The following is a 20046-nucleotide window of genomic DNA, read 5'->3' as shown; positions in this document are numbered from 1 at the left end:
ATGGAGTATTTTTACTAGATAAATATTTCTGCCTTAAACAGATTCTTGGTCTTGGAGTACATTGGAAAATCACTAGGCTGTGATATTTCATTATATTTAGTTTGTGTGTGTATATATTTTTAATCATAAGCTCTTTTTTTTTTTTTAGTTTTACTGACTTCTCTGAAAAATTGCTACCTCTCTACTTTCCATCTTCTTGTATCTTTTATGAATCCAAATGGAACATCACTTTTTATTGTCACTGATTATTTTGAATGAACAATTTTCTTAATATAATTTTAGTCAGGTCAATTTCATTAATTAATTCTTTTGTTCATTCATTCATGCACTCATTCCTCCCTTAGACAACACACATTGATGGAATGGCAATTGTGCCATTCTCTGAATAGGTTCATGGGAAACAAAGTTTAATAAGGCATAAAAACGTCATCAGAGGAACTCAAAACCAAGGGAGGCAGAGATGAAAATGGGTAATTCCTGTGCAGTGTTACCTTCAGAATGGAGGTATTTTGGGGGAATAGAGAGTCCTCAACTAATTGAGAGAAGTGGTACAGAAATTGTGATATTGGAGCTGAAACTTCTGTTTGCTTATTTTCTGTCTGGAAAAATAATGCATGATCTCTGTAGAAAATTTAGAAAGCATAAGGAAGCAAGAGAAAATAATCTACAATCATACTACAAAGATGACCACTGTGAGTTTTAAGGACCAACCCATAGATGAGCTTAAATTTTATCAACAATTTTGTTATACAAAATATATATTCTTTATCTTGAACATTTACAAAATTATTTTTATGTGTACATATTATTCTCCTATGTAGAAATACCAATATTCATTTTATTATTCCTCTATTGGGTGTTTCCTTCTTACAAATGACCCTGTGATGAATATCCCTGTGCATAAATACCAGTCTGCATTTATAATTTTTTCCTTAAGAAGGAATTCAGCCAGCCTGGGCAACATGGTAAAATCCCGTCTCTATAGAAAAAAATGCAAAAATTAGCCAGGCATGGTAACACACCTGTAGTCTCAGCTACTTGAGAGGCTGAGGCAGGAGGATTGCATGAGCCCAGGAGGTTGAGGCTGCAGTGAGCCATGATTCTACCACTGCACTGCACACTTCAGCATGGGCAACAGAATGGGACTTTGTCTATTTAAAAAAGTAGAAGAAGGAGAAGGAGAAGGAATCCAGAAACTGAATTACAGATTAGAGGGTCTGATTGATTTTAAGACTCAACATTTTATCCAGTGCCTGCCTCTTTCCTGAACACAGAGCAAGAGCCCAAGCCCTTTAGAAAGTCAGACAAATTACAATGTGGGGAAGTTCTTTAAAAATTCTTAACATCTTTGATGTCTGTGTAGATATGCATATAGGTGCATATGTATGTGTCTCAGATACAAACACACACAAGTATCCTGACTCTAAGAGGCATTCTGTGACTACCTCTTGTCTAACATGCACAATGGTCTATATCTGACTTTTTTGTCAGTCGTATTTTTATTTTATCCATTTCTCTATTCCCAGTGTCTGTTGTATGGTAGGAAGTTAGTAAATGTTTCTTGACTGATAGAGAAGAAAAACAAGACCATTCAATAATTAATGTTTACTTTTTTTTTTAATATCATGTTTTGTTTGTTTTCAGCACTCAGCAAGACATGGTGGTGAGCCCTGGCTCTAAGTCTCCATGATTGAAGAACTCTTTTGCACAACACAAAGGTAAATATTTGAGTCTGGCTGGGTATTGCTGGTACGAGAAAAATCTTTCTCTTTGGAAAAATTTCCCACAAATGTCTCTGGGTTCTCTCAAAGTGGTAGCTTTTGTATTTTGTGTTCCTGCTTGAAACACATCAGGGGGTTCATGGAGCCTTTGGAATTGGTGCTTTGGGTTGCTTTTCTCTAGTCGAATTTGTGTTTGTGGTTAGAGGAAGAGAATATTGATTCTCTTTTGTCTTTTCTTTAAGTACCTAGTAAATGTCATTAGGATCCTTAGGTTTTTCTGCCTCTGTTTTAGCCTCTTCTAATAGATCATCTCAGGATGGCTTGCTTTTCAACAGAACTATGTTAGCTCTCTTTCTTAAATGCGCCTCTCCGCCCCGCCGCCCATCTCAATGTATTTATCTGCAGAAGAAACTCTTCTCAATTGTGGAAAATAAAGTCAAACAATATGTAAGATAAATGCAGAAACATGGAAAACAGAGCTGGAGATTTATGAGCATAAGGGGAAAGTGCTGTTATTTTGACGTCCTAAACTTTTAAATGATGGCAACACTGAATTATGTACTTCATACAGGAGCCAGGGAGGCACAATTGAAAACGCCTATTCTTTTGACAAATTAGGAGCATTCATTCCAATATCTATTTCTTGTTTACCAGGGATAATGCTGAATGAATCACAGACTAGTGGATGGATGTCCCTTCCAACACTTTTAATTAGCAGTGCTGCCTATTAGGATGAACAGAGCGTTGCTTTTCTGCCATAGATTACCCCTAAACCCCCCTTAAATGGAATAGAAATCTTATTCTCCACAAGGTAATATTCATCTCTTCCCCAGCCAGACAAGCATAGAAAATTAAACAATGGTCCATTAAAAGCCCAGATAATGTATTTATCATTTCTAGTTTATGTGAGTTTGCAAGGCAAATACAAGTGGGAGCTATTTGTTATGGGACGTTGGGGAACAACGGGACTGGAGAAGGAGCAGGGAGGTTGGAGGATCTGAGACTTGTAAAAATTCATTAAAAATATGAGAAGCTATTGGAGACAGAGGAAATTAATTACTCTGAGGGACTCAAATGTCACTATTCATTTAAGTGACCTGGTGAGGAGGATGAGAAACCTTTTTTCTGAGGGTTTCTGTAGTGGAGGAGGTTGGGAGCTGGGATTCCTCAGCTGTCAATTTTTGCATTTCCTTGGTGGCTTATTGACATGTTAAGCTGATTTGCACCCCAGCCTCCTCTAATGAGTAGAGTTCAATGAAAAACAGAGTCGGGGTAGGGGGACACTTGCCCCCACCACCACCACCATAGGCTGCCCAGGTTATTCAGATGAGCTTCACCATGTAAGTAACTGCCAGACCTAAGGGAAAGCCCGTAATTTACCACAATGGAGAGAAGAGGCTGATCATTTGATGCTGGACCGAGTTTGATCTTTTATTATTGCCTTTCCATCCACAAAGCTATTCTCTGAGGTAGAGTGAATATGGGAAGACAAATTAAGGTTTTCTACCTGCAGAGGGCTAGGGAGCAGTAGCTTCTGAAAACAGTCATCTTTTCTAGATTGCCTGTCTAATAAATCTCTTTAATGCATTCTGCCTATAGACAGAGGTTGAGAATATATAGATTTGTGATGACTTAAAAGTTTAAAATCAGTAAGCATTGAGAGCAATGGAGTAAAAGCTTTCTCATACATGTGCCTTACCTAGACTCAGAAATTCAATGTTTTATTCTGCACTCTGAAATTATGCCCCTATGAGGCCCTATCCAAGTCACCATAGTCCTTCCAGCCTCTGTTGGATGATTTATAAAGCAGGAACAGCAATATCTATCTTCTGTGATTGTTAAGAAGGTCAATGTGCCAAAAGAGCTTTGAAGGATGGGAATAGCCTTTGGGCGTGTGGTATCCTCATCACCTATTGGTATATTCTGTTTTAAAAGTATTCATTCTTAAACACGGAGGAAACTCAGTGGTTTCCGTGTTCCTGCCTGGGTCAAGGTTAAGGGGCTCAGCAGTATCCTCCCGGCTTGTTCAATTAGGAATGGTGAATCAGCAAACCAAAGAAGGAAGAGCAAATGTTGACTTGAGGACTTCTCTAGGGAGACACTATTTACATGGTTTGGGGGAAAAGAAAATAAGTAAGTGAAGCCTATCCTTGGAGAAGGTGGGACCCCTGGATGCTCACCTCCAGAGGCAGTCCCAAGGGGTTACCACCTTTCCAACTGGAAAACATCCTATGCTTTTGAAATGGAAACACATCGTTTATTTGAAGGTGCATCACTGACAAAATTATGCATTGCTGAAGGAAGTGGAGGCGATGTTTGAAAGTTATTCATCTATTCCTGCAAAGAGATGATGAAGTAAACTAGGGCAGTGTCAGTGGAGCTAAAGAAGAAAAGAGAGTCCTTTGCAAGGAGGACTTCCCGGCTTCAGTAGCCCAGGTGGCAAGCATGTAGAATAGGGAGCAGTACAGCGACTCCACACTTCAGAGTGTTCCCCAGGTGTGTGTACTGTCATTAATGGAAATGTCAAAAAGGGGCGGATAAAATCTCTCCCCACAAGAAGCTCAGTTAGTTAAACAATAGTCACGTAGAGCAGACAGAAATGAACCCAGAAGAGCAATGCTTGGGACTTTGCTAAGAAAGAGTGTTATTTGAGCTGGTCCTCAAATGATGAGCAGTCTGTTCTGGGTGAGAAGGGTTCAAGGCAGACATTCCACAGAAGACCAGCTGCATACAGCAGCACTGAGCCACAATTGGTTAGAGAGACACACACTTGGCCTGTTGTATTTCTTCAGCAACCAGAGTATTTAGGGGTTTCTGTTTTATTTTGTTTTGAGATGGGGTCTTGTTCTGTCACCCATGCTGGAATGCAGTGGCATGATCTTGGCTCACTGCAGCCTCAACCTCCTGGGCTCAAGAGATCCTCCTACCTCAGCCTCCCAAGTAGCTAGGACTACAGGCATGCACCGTCATGCCCAGATAATTTTTTCATGTGTTTGTAGAGATAGGGTCTTGCTATGTGGCTCAGGCTGGTCTCAAACTCTTGGGTTCAAGCGATTCTCCCGCCTCAGCCTTCCAAAGTGTTGGAATTACAGGCATTAGCCACCATATCCAGCAGCAGCCAGTTTTGTACCGCATGCACTCAGTGATTTTCAAAGGCTCTCATGGTATTGTTGTGTCCTAGGCTTGAACATGGTAGACTACCTGCCTGTCCTCATTAGCCACCCTTGTAGTAGCCCAGGAACCTGTCCTGAGAAGGCTCAGAATGCATTCCGAATAGTCGCTAACGCAGCTATCCCCATTCCTTAGTGTTCTTTTGAGGTGTTTTTGTTTTGTTTTGTTTTGTTTTGTTTCGCCATTACCTTTTAAAATTACTTGAAAGTCTTCAGCATAATTGAGCCATTGGTTACTCATTTATTATATTGTTTTGATTTGTCCATCTTTATGTTCATCTGCAGCCGTTAGAGATGAGACAGTATGCCTTTCCCATTTAGGTAATGAGATGGTAAAGACAGGAAAATGTTTTCTTGCTATTTTTCCTTTTCTCCCCCTTCTTCAATTCTCCCCTTTAGTGCCTCCTCTATGCCTCTTTGTTTTTATTTTCTCTGATTTCCCTACCTTGCCTTCTACTTTCCTTCTTCCTTCTCATAGAATTGTACATTTTCAACTTGAAAGAAAGTGGGAGATTCTAGATACCCAGGCCTCAACTGTAAAAACTTTGAGAGGTCTCTTAACCAGGAGGTAATTTCCCCTTTCTTATCGGTTATTTTTGGTGGCAGTGATGACGTGGCTTTTTAAAGCTGAATGTCTTAGATTCAGATCTCTGCCCCAAGATATAACAGCTGCCTGACATTGACCAAATCAATCTCTTTAAACTTCAGTTTCACATCAGGAAAATGAAGGTAGCAATAATACTTTCCGTAAATGATTGCTGTAAGACTTAAAATAATGCATATGAAAGGGTCTGGAACATTATATGGTCTCAATTTATAATGTTAGCAGTTATTACTGCTCATAATAATAAACACATATTATTGTAAACTCTTCAAATGCAAAGGGCAGATATGTTGATCTTTTGACACAAGGAAGGCAGAAGCTGAGGAGCCTCTTTCCTACTCTGTAGCTGGTCTTATAAAATGAAAATCCCTTGGGACAGAGACACTGACAGCAGCTAAATCCCTGGGTGCACAGGGAACCCTCCCTGGCTGGAGAATGACCTCAGCACTAAAAAGGCAGAAGGCCTGCCAGGTTTTTAAGCTTTCTCTGGGCCTCCAGTAGGCATCTCAATCAGCCCTCTGCCAGCTACAATATTCCTTCCTGGATAGCATGGTAGCTTTGTAATATACCAATGTGACTAGATTGAATTACATTACTGAGAATCTGGTTTCTTGGCATGTTTTCAGTTAGGTAGGCCACAGTGGGACGTGGGGAATACACGAGGGTAGAAGGGAGGTGGCAGCCATCCTGTAGCTCACATGCTGTTGCTCATCTGTGGATCGAGAGGAACATTGGAGGCATGAAGCAGCATATGCACCTGCAACTGCTTCCCCCTCCCTGGATTCTCCTTCAGCTTCTCCATGGCCATGTCCAGATGTGTGTGCTTAGCTCTTTGACAAAGGACTCTGGCTTCTACAGGTCACCCATATCATCAAGCTGGGAAGCAGTAAAAACCAGGGTTCTCATTTATTGTCACGGGATTTCAGCTCATGCTTCCAGATTCTGGGCTGCTCTCAATCTCTCCCTTTAAATCCATTTTTCCCTTCCTAATGGCCTGCCCAGCGGACTTCAAACTCCAACATCAGATGTGAGACAACAGACTTACAGACTGCTTAACCAGCTCCCACAATTGCATAAGGCTGAATCGCTCTAGTAAATAAATAATGCATATATAGATATAAAAAATACATATGTATGTTACATATAATGTATTCATGTATTCACCAGTGGGGCAGAACCAACCACTAAGAGATTACATATGTGTGTATGTACATATGTGTGTATGTATGTGTGTGTATATACATATATATATGCATATACACACGTATGTCCTTGCACATATCCATCATCTGCTGGAGGTTGTTTCTCCTTCTCTGGTTGAACTCTGACTGATTCAAACAGGCATGAGCTTTTTATAACAGGGAATTCCCTACTTCATAAGGCAGCCCATTTGTTTTCTAGCTCCCCTCTGCAATTCCCTATTCTGTAATACAGCAAAACAGAAATTATCCTTGTAATCCAAAATATATCCTACTTTCTCTTTTGGACTTGTGCCCCTCTCAGCCCTGAGCTTGTGCCCCAATTAGCCCTAAAGCTTCTCACTGCCTCTCACTACCACAGACCTCACCCATTCCATTTCGTTCTCTCCAGTTTCTCACCATTTTTGAACTTCAGAATCAGGATCCTTGTAAAATTAATCCCATAAATAGTACTATGCTAGAGAGGCTCTTCTGACCATTCCATTTCCCCAGACTTGTTTCCTCTTCATCCTTTCTGTGCCTTTTGAAGATAATACCTTGATTCCAAATGTTGGCAAGGCACAAGGTGATATAGAGGGAAGCGAGGGAATCACAGAATTTAGAATCAGAAGTGCAGTGCTGACTACACTTGTTTATTTAGCTTCTAAAGGCCTCAGTTTTCTCAGTTGAGAAACAGGCACACTAATCATTGACCAGCGTATTTTCAGACCTTCTCTGAGTCCGCTGAAACCTGAGCAGTCCTAGATGTTTGAGGTCCTTCGAACTTGAATCCATCTACCCAATCTCGGATTAGCTCAAGCCTAGGTTAGGAAGTTCCAATTGTGACCAAGTGTGAGCTTAAGAATTCATAATGGAGGGGCAAATCAGGACACTTATTTTTTAATAAAATAAATATCTTGAAGTAGTAATAACCTAAATTTGTATATTATTCAGGATCTGCCATAGTAAAATTTGTCAAATTGTTTCTTGAAGAAGTTGAAGAAATTGAATATACAATGGTTCCTTTTAAAATAAGAGTATACATCAAAAGTACTTATATATCAAAAAATCACAAAACTGACTAAAATGGGAAAACACTGAAATATGAAAGAATAACTAAATATTCTCTTGTTTAAACCATTTAAAAACTAACATAAAAGCAAATGTAAAAATAGATATGACAGAACAATCTATTATAAATCTGACTACAAATAAGGAACTAAAAGCTCCAAGTAACAGCCTTTTAAAAAGGAACACAGCCAAGTGATAGAATTAAGTATATACAAATGAAATTGTTATGAATGAATCATATAACTATCCATTCAAAGACAAGAGCCCCTGACCTCTCAAGCAGATGGTATCTCCATGCAAAGGGAAGAGGTAACTCTAGGAATATCTTATTCTTAAGTGCAGCGTAGGCAACCAATTGTGAGTCCACAAACCTGGCTAGAAAACAGCTCCATAATTGGCAGGTATATGCCCCCAGACAAAGATGCGGAGGATAAAAGGTGACAGCTGAAATCCACATTGATGACCAAGCCTCACTCTGCTCCCCTGTACACATTTATACATGAACAACTGCCAAAGTTGAAGAAATTGCTGGTGTTTCCCCCACTGCCCTCCCCAAACATACATCCTGCCTATCTTAGAAGTATCAAACAAGTGCTGTAGTCCAGCATCTAGCACATGCTAGGTGCTCAAGTAATATTTGTGCGAGGGGCACAGGTCCTAATGAATTGCCAAGGAACTCGTGGAGAAAGTCTAGAGATATCAGCAGACATTATGACAGCATCTGGGACGAAATGAAATGGAACAAAAAAAAATGCCCAAGAGAATTATTCTCTACTAAAGATTTAACACGCTGATGTTCATAACATCTCACCTGCCAAAGGTATCCTGTTCAAAATGAAGGAAGCAACAGAACAGGATTAAATTGGCACAGCTGGAGAAGGTCTGCCTGTGTGTGAAGAGCCAAATGTTATCTCCAGGCAACGGATGGAGTTGTAACATGAGGATTTTTATTTTTAGTGTTGAGGAGAAAATGAATTTGATCCAAGAGACACCTAGGGTTGATAAGAGAGAAGATCGGGGCTTGAGGGAGGGAGGGGATATATAATAAGCTCAGATCAAGAAGGCTGAGCAAAGAGGTAGAGTAGAGGGAAGACCTGGGGAAGTGGATCTTGTTATTGCAGACTGGTGCCAGGTGTTTAATGAGGTGCTCCAGGGCATCTGGTCAACACAGGCTCCCTACTGCTGGGGACAAGCAACATCAGAGTAGGCAGCTAAGGGCTCGGAGTCAGCTTCCAATAGATAAAGAATACCAGCAATACTCCTGTATGGAATGTCTGTATCCTTTGGGGAACAGGAGATTCTTTATTAAATCACTTAACATGGAATAATTTATTTGTCTGTTTTCATTTTTATCTCAATCTTTACAGTTTCCTGTGGTGCTGAGACATAATTTTTGGTCGTTTTTTGTTTGTTTTGCATCTTTATTTCTAGCACCTAGCTCTGAGAACTTAAAAAAAAAAATCACTTCCATATGCTAATAATGATAAATCAGACCCTGGATCTGTGAGAAAGCTATTGTTATCTGCATTTATAACTAAAGAAGCAGAAGTTCAAAGAGGTGAAGCAGTTTGCTTATAGTCATGCAGCTGGTGAATTGCTGAACCAGGACTTGAACTCAGACCTGTGTGGATGAAATTTGTGATCTGCTCACAATTTCCCTAAGTCTCGGAGCCTGTAATTGAATAGGTGCTCTCTGTAAGTGCTCAAGTACTTCTTGAAAGGAAGGAGGAAGAGAAGGATACAGGATGAGAGGATAGAGAATAAGAGGGGAAAGGAAAAGATTTGAATACCAACAACCAGACTTGCAGAGTATCTGTTCTGGACAGATCATAGACAAGTAGGCCTGACAAAAGTATTATTCAGAGATTATGCTGGGAGTACTGAATCATAGAAAGAAGGAACTGGAAGAGAGTTTCACCAGGGAACATTGAGATTTATCCATGGAGAAGCCAGGAACTTAGCCTAAATCAGGTATAAGAATATAAGAGCAGGCCGGGTGCAGTGGCTCATACCTGTAATCCCAGCACTTTGGCAAGCCAAGGTGGGTGGATCATGAGATTAAGACCATCCTGGCCACATGGCTAAACCCTTTCTCTACTAAAAATACAAAAATTAGCTGTTCATGGTGGCACATGCCTGTAATGTCAGCCACTTGGGAGGCTGAGGCTGGAGAATAGTTTGAACCAGGGAGTTGGGGGTAGCAGTGAGCCGAGATCGTGCCACTGCACTCCAGCCTGGCATCAGAGCAATACTCAAAAAAAAAAAAAAAATAGAAGTTGGAAAGGGAGTGAGGTGTAGAATAAGAAATCTCTGCCTGTGTGAAACAGAAATCTCTGCTGGCTGGCTCCCTTGCAATGCGCTAACCCCACCCCACCCGTCCCACCTCTACTCCCAGACCTCAGTTTGCTCATTTTGTCCTTAGAGGAAATTATTATGATTTAAGGATGAGGAAATTACGACACTAATTAACTCACTAATGCCAGGAGTGAGTTTGAACGCAGTCACCAGGATTAAGTTACTCAGACACCAAACATTGTGGAAGTGTCCAGTTTGCTGCCAGATGATTCTTCCAAAGGGCATTTCTATAGGAATTTTGTCTAACGGCAGCCTTCCTTTAAGCCAATCATGTCTCTTTCTGTATGTGCATTCAGGAAAAATAAAAAGACTCTCCTGAGCTTGCATGCCCCTATATTCTTTACCTCTCCATGGCTCTAATGTTACTCTAATGCTGGTGTCTTTATTTATCAGTGTCTTAGCTGGGGACACTAGTTCTGGGTGTCCCATTGAAGGTAATGCTCCCAGATGGCTCACAAATTAGGTTCAATAAAATGCAGCCATTCTTCTCTTTTAGTGAGTTCTTAGTGCTGAACCCATTTAACTTATCTAATACCCTATTTGAGTTGTTACATCCTAAACATGGATTGATTAGAACAAGTGAATGGGCTCTCAGGGGAGTGCAATAAGCTTTTTGAAGTGGATAGAGGGCCTGCTTTGAAGCTGAATATCTGACGGCTCCCTTTGCCAATTGTTAGCTATGTGGACTTGGTTTCTTGGGTCACCCCTCTCATTCATTTAGCCTCAATTCCTTTACCTGTAATAAGAAGGAAATTAGAAGTGTTTGTGAAGAGTAAAAGGTAACATATACATGAAAATATTTGGTAAAGTATAAATGATTATAGAAATGTAAGTTAATATAACACATTTAGATATAAAATATTCATCGGAGGGCACCACCTCATTGGAAACATATCCCTCAACTGGAAAGAATGAGTCAGAGTATTTTAGAAATCTAAGGAATCTCAGAGATTATCTATTTCAGCTTCCTTTTTGACAGATGAGGAATTTGAGTCCCCAAGTGATGAATAACTCACATTAAGTCACATAGCAAATGACACACAGAGCAAAGCGTGTAATACAAGGGAACTGCTTCTGCACTCCTCATCTTCTGCCCACAGCCTCTGCTTCCTTTTGTGCCATGCTTTTGCGGACTATGGCCTTTGATGGAACCACTCAAACCGAGAGCTTCCAACTTCACATGCCAAGGAGAAAGCCCATGCCTCTAAAGCCTGACTATTCCAAGTATTTTGGGCACCTCTCTCTTATCTGCAATTAGGAGGATGGATATGACAAGCTTTAGAAAGATGACCTATCTAATGTGATTTTTGTGGTTTGGTTTGTCTTTTCAGCACTGAAGGGAGTATCTAGAGTACTTGTTGATTCTGTCTCCGAAACAGACTCAAACATTTTTTTCCCTTTCCAGTACATTAGAATGTAAGCACCCTGAGGTCAGGGACCTTGTCTGTAACCCTTTTCACAGGGAAAACTGAGTGCTGAGCACAATACACAGTGCATGCTCAGTAAGTATTCATTTGATGAAAGTGGGCATACCTGCTGCCTTTGCCTTAGTTCCTGGTCGCATTGTTTTCTCAAAAGCTTCTCAAGCGCTCCAACTCTAGTCTCACTCCTTCCAAACCCTCCTTCACACTGCCCCCGGAGTATCCTGCTCAATTACAAGTATGAAAAGGCTATTCCTCTGCTTAAAACTTTTCAGTGGCTCCCCTTTGCCTACTGGAACTGGAAAAGTTCATTATTAGAGACTTTAAAGTTCTTTACTAAAATTCTTTTAAAGTTCCTGGCCTTGTCTGTAGAATCCTCTCTTTCCATTCCCACCTTCTTCCAACACACACACAAATGCAGACACATACACACACACACCCCACCACCACCACCACCACCACCACCACCACCACCCTCACACGCTTGTATTTGTTTCCAGCCATGCTGGATTACCTATGACTGTTACAAGAAAAGACCTAACCCTTTCCACACCATTTCTTTTATCTAGAATGCCCTTTCCTGCCTTCGCCATTTGGTGAACTACGTATTCCTCAGATCCCTTCCCTCATTGCTTTGGTGTCTTCTGAAGTCCAGCTTATTAGGCAGACTCCTCAGAAATATGAACTGTCTTTGATTCCCATGGATTAAGAAATAGGTGATTATCCAGAGCATTAGACCTTTCTCTCCAGCAATACAGATTATTGAGATGAGGTTAAAACCTAAGCTGAGTTATGATGATGTGAGCATTTGTGCTAGATCTAAGCCAAAGACACTGGGAAAAGGATGGTTTGTATGCTGGGGTCTGGGGAAGAGCAGAGACTTACACACCATTGCAAAGGACATTATTCTTAACATATCTCAGACATATTATCTGACACTCCTCACCCAGAACTGCTGAAAAAGTATACTTTATAAAATGAAAAAAAAAACACTGATTTATCTCCTCATTTAACTCTAATAAAGTTATTACACATGATTTATTGTTTTTATTACTCAAAAGTAACAAAATGCCATGGTTTTGTAAGTACCTTTTTATTTATGTTTTCATGAATTTTAGTGTCAAAACTAATCTAAAAATATTCCATGGAGTTTAGCAATTAAGAAAAAGATAACATATAACCATCATCCCTCATTTGGGTGTATTTCTTTTAGTTTTTACATTATACATTTTTATATTTCATTTTATATGACTAGTATCAGATTATACATACAAATATAAAGCCTAGTTTGTTTTACCCATGCCAAAAGTGTTTTCTCTATGCTGCCAAATACTCTCAGTAACAAAAATTATAAATGATTGAATAATATTCCATTGAGTAAATTCTCCATTATTAAGTAGATCCGGTGTAATTCGTTTAGTCATTTCCCTATTGTTGAAGACTGGTTTCCTTGCAAGTTTCTATCTTTATCAGTTACATATGAGGACACCTTCATAACACAAAGATGTTCCATTCTTTGTTGTCATTGTCTTACAAAGACACTGATGCCTACTACTAATTTGTAAGCACTCGCCTTGCTAAAAACATTGAATGCCCACTTACACTCTACCTCCCGTCCAAAATTGAAGTTGATCCATGCTCCCTAATATGGAATTTGAAGATCTTCATACCCTGGCCCTTGTCTAAGTCCCAGCATCCTATCTTTATCAACCCTGCCTCCCATGTTACTCCCATCTGCCAACCTGCCTTGGTTTTGATACACCCACCAAGCTGTGCTTTCAGCTCTGTGCTGGTGCTCAGACTGCATGACGACCTCAACTACATCTACACACACCTACATGTACCTACCACTCAGCTCAAACCCAGATCAGATGGCGCGTCCTCTGGGAATTCTTTGCTGGCTCCTGCAGGACGGATTAGGCACATTTCCCCTGGAATTCCACGATTCCTTGGGCATATCTTTATCATTGTGCTGACAACACTCCATGGAAAATATTGACTCATTGAAGCTTAGAATGCATTTTTTTTTTCATTATTTCCCCAGTTGCTGGCACAATACCCAAGACATAGTTAAATGTGACATAGGTGACAAACCTATCAATAGATTTGGCAACTGAGATGTTCCTGTAATATGTCATGGGAAGAGCAAAATATGTAAAGTATTAGTAGATAGTAAGCATCTAATCTTATTCCATTTTTAAATGGTATGATATATTATCAGTAAAGCACAAAGAGGAAAAATATTATGAGATTGCTATAAAAAGAAAACCTTGCATATTGAAGAATGTGCAAAGACCCCAATTAATTTATGCACGGCTTTACAAATATGTAACATTTTTTAAATTGTGATCATCCTGTTTCATTAACTACCATCCATATGCTAATGATATCTATATTTATATTATCCATCCATATTTCTCTCTAATCCTGTCACTCCCTTGAACTTAGAACTCCATATGTATCCTAAAACATCTCCATTGGATGTCTGCTGGCAACTCAAACTTCAAGAAAATTTGGAACTAAATTCTTGGTTATCTACCCCAGCTATGTATTCCACAACCTTCTCCATCTTGGGGAGTGGCAACTCCAGTCTTCCAGGGGCTCAGTCAGAAACCTTGGAGCCACTTTTGACCCACCCTCTCTTCTGTACACCCCGTATCTCACCCACGACCACATTTTGTTGGCTCTTCCTGCAAAATGCATTGAGGATTCTGCCACTACTCACTGCCTTCTCTAATGCTAGTATGCTGGTCAAAGCTCCTATCACAGTTCATCTGGATTATTGCAAGAATCTCCTGACTGATCACTTAGCTTTTAACTTTGTGCCCCTACTTTCCACACAAAAGAATAGTATCCTCTCAAATGTCCTCCTGTCCTTGTTTGAAGCCCTCTAATGACAGTTCATCTTGAAGTCCTTGTATGGTGTACCAGTCTGCTTGGACTGCCTTAACAAAATACCACAGACCGGGTGGCTTACACGACAGACATTTATTTTTCTCACAATTCTGGAAGCAGGAGGTTCAAGACAGAGGTGTCAGCAAATTTGGTTTCTGCTGAGGCCTCTCTTCCTGACTTGTAGGGAGTCACCTTCCCACTTGGCTTCACATGGCCTTTCCTCTGTGCGCATTCCGGGAGAGAGTGGGAGAGAGTGCTCTGGTGTCTTCATTTTCTTGTAAGGACACCAGTTTTACTAGATTAGAGCAGTGATCCCCATCCTTTTTGGCGCCAGGGACTGGTTTTGTGGAAGACAAATTTTCCACGGATGAGGGTCAGGAAGATATCTTGGGACGATTCAAGTGCATTACATCTGTTGTGTAATTTATTTCTATTATTACTACATTGTAATATATAATGAAATAATTCTATAACTCACCATAATGTAGAATCAGTGGGAGCCTGAGCTTGTTTTCCTGCAACTGAGAGTGGTGGGAGACAGTGACAGATCATTAGGCAGCAGAGTCTCATCAGGAGCATGCAACCTAGATTCCTCTCCTGCGCGGTTTACTGCAGGGTTCACACCCCGTGAGAACCTAATGCCGCAGGTGATCTGATAGGAGGCGGAGCTCAGGAGGTAACGTAAGCATTGGGGAGTGGCTGTAAATACAGATGAAGGTTCGCTAACTTCCCTGCTGCTCACCTCCCACTCTACAGTCTGGTTCCTAACATGCCACGAACTGGTACCAGTCCATGGCCCGGGGATTGGGGACCCCTGGATTCACTGCTGCCCTTACTACCTCATTTAACCTTAATTATCTCCCTAAAAACCCTATCTCTGAATAACATTACATTTGCATTGGGCCTTCAACTTATGAATTTGGGGAGACACAATTCAGTTCACAGCTGCAAATTCCCATGTGATTCATGGCACACTCCTCACTTCCGTCAGCTGCTATCGGCAGCCTGATCTCGTGTACCTCCATGATACAACCAACATGCTCCATCTCAGGGGTGCTGAACTGGCTTTTGGACTGTCCTCCCGACATCTGCATGGCTTACCCCTTATAACCTTCAAATCCCTGCTCAAATGTCGTTTACTGGCTATTTCTTCTTTGACCACCTTATATAAAATAGTATACCCTCCCCACCCCATTGCTATACCGCCATACTCTGTACCTTGTTTAACTTTTATCTAAAACATTTCCAGCACCTGTTATTATATATTTACTTGTTTATTCCTCTTTTCCTCCTCTGTTCTTGTGGGAGAAGTATAATTTCCTGAAGACAAGAATTTCATGATACCTTTTTGATTACAAGGTTATTGCTGACACTTAGAACAGTCCTGGCACACAAAAGATGCCCAATAAACATTTGTTGAATGAATGAAGTTTCTTTCTTTTCATTATCTTATTTCAGCTTCAAACCAAATCTGGAAGAGGGTAGGATGAATATTTGTTCTATTTTTACACATTTGGAAAACTAGTATTTATAAGGGCTAGATTTCATATCTGTAGTGATCATTTCATTTGTGGGGTGTTTAATATTGCCAAGGGATATGCATACTATCATATTTGCTTTCATTTAATCCTTGGAGTAATCCTAAAAGATTATATATTATTATCCCCATTTTAACACAATTACTTACACCTTAGAAAGGTTCAATAACTTGCCCAAGGGAGCCACTATTAAGTGACAGCCCAGAAGTGAACCCTCCTCTGGCTTTAAAGAGCTTGTTTTTATCTGCTATTATAGCTCACATTCTTTCAGCACAATGCTGTGTGCCAGGTACTATGCTAAATCTTACATTATCATCTTCATTTTGAGGATGAGATCACTGAGGCTATGAGATGTTAACTCTTCAGGGTCACACCAAGCTGACCTAAAAGTCTGTCATATGCTAGCTGTCTTCTTTAAAGAGGCAAGTCTTGAACCTAGCATTTCTTACTTTCAACTTCCCTGCCTTTGTGCACTAACTGCCTAAATTAACCCCACGGTCCAGGATGCCTCAGCCATGGCATACCTTAAGATTATATTTGCAATTGTGATCTCAATAGACTCTTGTGAGACAGAAAATTTTGACCGATAAAGCAAATTAGTATGACCATTAAAAATATCGACAAATGTTATATGACCTAATCCTTTTTAAAAGATTGTTCAGTCATTCCCAGGTTAGGTCTGCTTCTTTTTACCTATTCTCTTTCTTCTTAGATACCTGGCAAAATGTGTGTGTGTTTCACTCCAGCTCTCTCCCTTCCTCTAATGTCATAGCTTAGGTTCAATAGTGGAGAAGGATAATTGAATGTATTTTTCAGACTTTTTTCGGTGGGCTCTCTTCTGGGCACATGTTATTAGAATTGTGGGAATCAGACATTTCTTTAAAGTAGAGATTGTTGGGCCGAGCCAAGGAGATTATTAAAAGACATTGCAACGCCAGCCTTAGAAAATATATAGGACACCTAGATTCCCTGCTCTGCCCCTCCCTTCCCAGCACAAAGCTTATTCAAACACCTTTCCAGGAACAGGATTCTGCCTTCAGCCGGTCCTCAGCAGCCTGCCCGTGCTCTCCACTTGTCCACCTCACACTGGCCAATGATTCTCCATGTGTGGTCTCAGGTTCAGCAGCATCAGCATCACCTGGGAACTTACTAGAAATAAACTCAGGCTTCATCCCAAACCCACTAAATCAGAAACCCTGGGAGTGAGGCCAGCCCTCTGTTTTCACAAGCCCTGCAGGTTATTCGGCTGCATGCTCAAGTTTGAGAAGTGTCATCTCAGCCCCCTCCTCTCCTCACAGCCCCAGCCCTGCAGTCTTAGACAACAGGACACAGCTGCTCCGGATCTTGCTCTTCCATCAGGCCACAATTAAGATGAGAGAGCTCTACTCAGGGGCTCAGATCCTGATATACTTGATACATAGCTTTGAGCGTGATTTAGAGAACAATATTCTTAACTGTAGAACATATTGATAAGACATGTTTACTGAATACTTATTGTCTGCCTTAGAAAAATCATATTACTAACCTTTCCCATTTTGATCGTATCTTTGGTCTTATCTAATAGAGCGTAATAAGAACTACTTTTTAATCTAGTACATTCTATTTACTTTAAATTTAAAAGCAAATTATCCATATGATGCATTTAAAACATATAGCACTACAACTCCTGTCAGAGAATAACAATTCCTTACTTCCCATACCACCACCACACGTTTGTCATTTTAACATTTTTTTTCTGTTTTCTTACTCCTTATATCGCTATCTTTTGATTTGTCAGTTTCAGGTGTTACCTCTTGACTTTCTCTTACCATGGGTAAGAATTCCATTCTCCTGAGTTTCTCTTCACCTCACAACTCTCACAGAATTCTCCTCCCCACTGTTTCAACTCCATCCAGCCTTCCTCTGTCTATGTCTTCCTGGTGCTGAATTTCTGCAGTGAAATTGTGAATTTATTGATGGCACCCAACCCCATCTCCAACCTATCTTAAGGGTTTTCGCTTCCTCCACCATGCTACTCACCTACCACTTTCCCTTCTGCGTCTAGTCTCATAGAGTACCGACACTGAAACCTTCCATCTGCTGTGGCTGATCCCAATTCCATGTTAAACGGGAAGTCCACTCATGATAAACACTATTAAAGGAAATACTTATTTTTCTTTTTAAAATAACCTTTATTTTAGAAACATCTGGTAATATTTTATACTAGAGTAGTATTCCACTAATAATAATAATATTTATACTAGAATAGAATTTGCACCAAGTTCCACACCTATGCAGCACTAGATTATAATAATCTCACACATGTGGGATTATTATCAGAGTCCTTTGGAGACTCTCTAATATTTAATTTTTACAGCAGTTCTTCAATTTAGGTATAGTAGGTGGCCTCCCTAAATCCCACATACCACAGACAGTATCTCCTACTCCCTGCAGACTGTTCCCTCAGAAGCCTTCAATGGAATATTTGTTGTGCCTGATACCACCTTTTCTTACTTCCCTGGTCAATAACTCGGATACCTCTCCTGATGTTAATACCTGATTACCATCTATCAGAGGGCCCTGTGTCCTGCTAACATAGAGCAAGGAAGGTACCAGCCTTGAGTAAGAAAAAAGTCACTCTTCTTTGCCTCTGCTGATTTGGGCTACAGATCAATGTCATGTTAATCTCAGTTCGCTAACTCCATTTTAGTGATTGCAATACTGCAACAAGGTAACAATTATGTTATTTCAATTCTTATTTTATGTACTATCAGCCTTTTATTTTGATAGTACACAAAATTTGTAAAGCGAAAGGCTCAAAGAAATAAAGCTATTTAATATACTTCAAATACGAAAACATATAAAGATGTTATAAATATCAGGGAAATTTTACAAAAGGTAAACATAACTGAAATATAAATTATTTGTAGATGTAAATCACTAAGTTAAATATTCAAACCATAAATGAGATAGCATATAAACTAGAAAAATGAGTTAATTATGGAAATTGAAAATAAAAATGTTATTTGCCCTTTTTAAAATGTGCTAATTAAAGAATGAAATGATTCAAGTGACATCAATTAATTGCAAACATATTTTTATGCAACCTTTTCTTGCTGCTGAAAAGCTTCTTTTGGTGATTTTGTGAACATTCAGAAGAATGGTGAGGAGACACTTAAGAGCTAACCCTAAATATTTTCCTCTGAATTTCATCTTTGAATAATTTTATTTCTTATTTGATAATTTTGAGTTCTTGTTTGAACAACGCTTCCTCCCATGCCCAACCCAATAAAGATAGTTTTGTATTGACAGGGAGCTATGTTTCCTGCCTATCCCCACCAAAGTAAATATATTTGATAGGTCTATATCTTCTGTATTTTTATCATGTGTCGCTGGTGACTCTGATGCATCTCCCTGTATCCATTTCTATTACATTCACGTTCTATTTTCTCAGAATTTTTTTGAACTGTAGTAATAATTATTCTTTCAATAGGAGCTTTGCAGGACCGAAATATGGTTGCTTATTACAATTCATGATGGTCTGGACCTGTCTAGACTTGTAGACTTTGTATCAGTCTGTCTTTTCACATAATTTGGATAATTAAATTGTTGATCATACTCTACAGATATTAATATCTAGAATTTTGGAGTTAAAATGTAACATAACAAAAATAGCACGCCAAAAAAATTCATGGATATTTCAGTGGTAAAATAGCAGAGTATATGTTAATACCACGATTTGGTCATCACTCCTCCTTCCTCCTCACATAGGGTGCCCAGGATGCCTTGAGGCCAGGACTCCATTTTATTAAATGGTGCTCAGAAAGTGAAGTAATTAGCTTGGGGTCATGTGGCTGGCAAGTGTCAGCATTAAGATTTAAACTCAATTCTTTGGATACTAAAAACAGAGTAACTTTTCCTTTCTCTTAGTAGATAAACCCACCCTTTTATATAAATAGACCCCATGTTATCTACCCTTAGGGTGACACAAAGAACTGACATTTCTTCTCACAGAAATAATCACTTAGCTTTAAGAGACAATTTTCCCAAGGTGAGGGTTATCAAACACTAGAATGGACTCTCGCAGCAAGGTATAACATTTCTTTTTTCATCA

General features: G+C 39.8%; 1 protein-coding gene across 2 annotated transcripts in view; it reads left to right on the top strand.

Annotated features, from left to right (window-relative positions):
• DAB1 (DAB adaptor protein 1) overlaps positions 1-20046 on the top strand; it is a 1282121-nt gene that overhangs the window by 603589 nt on the left and 658486 nt on the right. For both annotated transcript variants that reach the window (XM_003921506.4, XM_074380884.1), the window contains exon 3: positions 1645-1718. The gene's annotated coding sequence lies outside the window, so the exon portion shown is untranslated. The remainder of the gene's footprint in view (positions 1-1644; positions 1719-20046) is intronic.

Source organism: Saimiri boliviensis, chromosome 11 (genome assembly GCF_048565385.1).
Source record: "Saimiri boliviensis isolate mSaiBol1 chromosome 11, mSaiBol1.pri, whole genome shotgun sequence".
Lineage (NCBI taxonomy): Eukaryota > Metazoa > Chordata > Mammalia > Primates > Cebidae > Saimiri > Saimiri boliviensis.
Note: the sequence above shows the minus strand (reverse complement) of the source record. Positions and strands in the feature narration are given on the sequence as shown.